The sequence below is a fragment of the Anneissia japonica genome, unplaced genomic scaffold (assembly GCF_011630105.1).
Source record: "Anneissia japonica isolate Jap-2015-1 unplaced genomic scaffold, ASM1163010v1 scaffold288048_len465947_cov159, whole genome shotgun sequence".
NCBI classification, from domain to species: domain Eukaryota; kingdom Metazoa; phylum Echinodermata; class Crinoidea; order Comatulida; family Comatulidae; genus Anneissia; species Anneissia japonica.
Window position 1 is genome coordinate 1 of NW_022710625.1, and position 3,571 is coordinate 3,571.

Here is a 3,571-nt window from a genome sequence, read left to right on the forward strand (position 1 = left end):
CTTTGCGGTGAATTTCAATGACGTCATCTTTGTCTCAGCGTATCAACGTCCCAGTGTATCAGCGTTTATAAGACAACGCTCCTCCTACTACTACTAGGCCGTAGCCTAGCCTAGTTATGAAATCATCGCACGATTTTACCTGTCTGCCTGCACCGACCTAAAAGGATGTCAGTGACTGTATTCCCTCTCGAATGCTGAAATGCTTATTTCTTTGACAAAAATCTATCAAAATAGCATTACAAACAAGTTCTTTCTAACACAATAATACAAATTACAATAGTTATTCATCGTATCCGTATATTTACATTATAATTTTACAAAGATGAGGATTGGCATCGAATGTTTGGCTTGTCCTCTAAATGTTTTTGTATAATTTTATGATGATTGTTGATGATAATGATTTCTCATTGTACACTGAATGTGATTAAACTTCTTTTCTGAATTTATTGGAATGAATGAGGTAAATAATTAGTTTTGGAAATAAGTTAGTCTACAACTTTTTTTTCTGAATATATTTAATATCTGTACAAATATAAATCGTAGATGACTTGTAAATTTTGATAAAACTAAAAATAACGCCAATTCCAAGCTATGAAAACATGCTACAACAGATAAGACAATATCATGCCATCCATGGACTTTGACCTATAATTATGGACACTTTGATAAAAACAAAACGATTATGCACAAATGTTAGGTGTTACAGTAGATGATTGATTTGATTTAATCAAATACATATTAATCACTCAAGTTTTATGATCTGTAACAAAACAGATGGTTGGATAATTAAGAATACTATGCCTTTACCATTCAAAGTTTTTAAATGTTTTTTCCATGAACCAAATCTAGTTGTTCCTCAGCTTCCTAGTAGCACCTCTTTACTTTAAGGGAGGCTGCAACCTACAGCCAAATATCGGCGTTAGTTCGAACGGCATGCTCCCTTTGGTTCTGGTGGTGGAACAAATTCTCTCGGATAAGGACTCAAAACCGTAGGCCCAGTGTACACAATTGGCCCATGTGCACTTTAAAGAACCCAGTACATCCTTCGAGAAGAGTACAGGGTTGCCAGGGGCGGATTTAGGGCCCCCATTTTTTTAGGAGATGAAAGAAAAAAAAATGATAGCCCAGAGCGCCTCAAATGTTGTTTTCGCTCAATGACCTTATAGTAAACTGAACTTGAAAGTACACAACAAACTGAACGTTTAATAGGAATATTCTAGACCTGTTTTATTTTTCCTGTCTGCCTGCACCGACCTAAAAGGATGTCAGTGACTGTATTCCCTCTCGAATGCTGAAATGCTTATTTCTTTGACGAAAATCTATCAAAATAGCTTTACAAACAAGTTCTTTCTAACACAATACAAATTACAATAGTTATTCATCGTATCCGTACTGTACTGCTGATGTGCAGCAAAGATACTAGTAGTTGTGCAGTGCAGTTAATTAAACGCGTACTGCAGGAGCAAAAATCAGCATACGCACAGCTAAATATAAATACGCACACATATACTGATCATATCACTATAACAACCGATGACTGCTACAACAGTTGGTTATAAAAAACTAAACTTAAAAGACGGCGATTGACTTATAAAGCAATTAGTAGAGCATGCATCATACACTAAATGGAAAATTATTATACTTAGGTTAGATTTAATGCATTCAAAAATTTTTTCAAGCATAAAATCTAACCTTCGTATAATTTTCCTATAGTGTACTATGCGGAGCTCTACTAATTGCTTATTATCATTTATTATTATTAGCTCACATGTCTTCGTTAATACCAACTTATTGTGTGTTTTGTTTCATAATCCACTGAAGTTCAGCACAACGTCTGTCAGTTAGAGACTTGAAACCCAAAGCAATTAATACAAATTTGAAATCAGTAACAGAGTGGTTAGGAAGATCAAAGTGCTGTGGAAGAGGGAACCCTACTACTTTGTCCCGAAATTGATTTTTTGTGTGATTTTGTAAATGGATTTTCTTTCCACTGTTTTTCCTAATATCTTGTGAATGTGCGATGAATTGTTTTAATGATATGTCTTGTTTGATAGCCCAATGTTTAGTAATCTGATTGTGATTATTTCACCATATGTAAAGATACTTTTAGATACATACATTGCAAATTGTATGAAAATTCGGTGATAGACAATAATTGTTTTTGGTTGCAAACATCTCTTAGGCAGTACTCACAATTAATGTCTAAATTATATTTACATTATAATTTTACAAAGATGAGGATTGGCATCGAATGTTTGGCTTGTCCTCTAAATGTTTTTGTATTATTTTATGATGATTGTTGATGATAATGATTTCTCATTATACACTGAATGTGATTAAACTTCTTTTCTGAATTTATTGGAATGAATGAGGTAAATAATTAGCTTTGGAAATAAGTTAGTCTACAACTTTTTTTTCTGAATATATTTAATATCTGTACAAATATAAATCGTAGATGACTTGTAAATTTTGATAAAACTAAAAATAACACTAATTCCAAGTTATGAAAACAAGCTACAATAGATAAGACAAAATATCATGCCATCCATGGACTTTGACCTATAATTATGGACACTTTGATAAAAACAAAACGATTATGCACAAATGTTAGATGTTACAGTAGATGATTGATTTGATTTAATCAAATACATATTAATCAATCAAGTTTTTAAAAAATGATAGCCCAGAACGTCTCAAATGTTGTTTTCGCTCAATGACCTTTTAGAACTTGGAAGTACGTATGGCTACAGTAGAGATTGACCCAAAACCTGGCTACCAACCGGGTGAGTGTCTGATGCCACAATCTCCTGTTGGTGATATGTATGGCAACAGTCCGATGTCCTCTGAATTGCATCACGGTAATGACCATCACCGACAAGAGCCACTTCCCACACCCAGCGACCAACAGCAAGGACATGGAAAGCTATTCAGATCATCATCAACCACTGAGATTGACAGTTCATTATATTCCACAATGGACCACTCAAAAGACGAGGATAATAAACCACTTTATATGTTAGAAGTATGCTTCCATAAGTTATCACTCGAGACGGTTATTATGTACTTTGAGAGTAAAAAGTGCTCCGGAGGCGTAGATGTCAAAAGTCATAAGTTAATTCAACCGGGAAAAGTACTCATCACTTTTGAGAAAACAGAAGGTAGGTTAAATATTTTCTGACTATTATTTATATTCCTAGAAACTCTCTTTACAGTTTCACAAGATGGTTTAGAGAGGATATTATATATTTATATATTGTATCCAGGGAACAGTGTAATTTCACTGTTCCCTGATTGTATCATTATAAAGCCAAATATGCAACAGATAAGCTACTATAATTGTTGTGTTTTTAAATATTTTTAAAAACAGTTGCAACAGAAGTCTTCAATAAATCTCATAAACTTGAAGGACAAACTTTAGATGTGTCACTGATCGAGGAAACTGGACCTGAACCAAACACAATTGAAGTCAGTGGATTTTCATCTTCGATTGGAAATGAAATACTTGAGATGTATTTTGAGAACAAAAAGCGATCTGGTGGAGGAGAAGTCAGGGAATGTATTGTTAATGAGG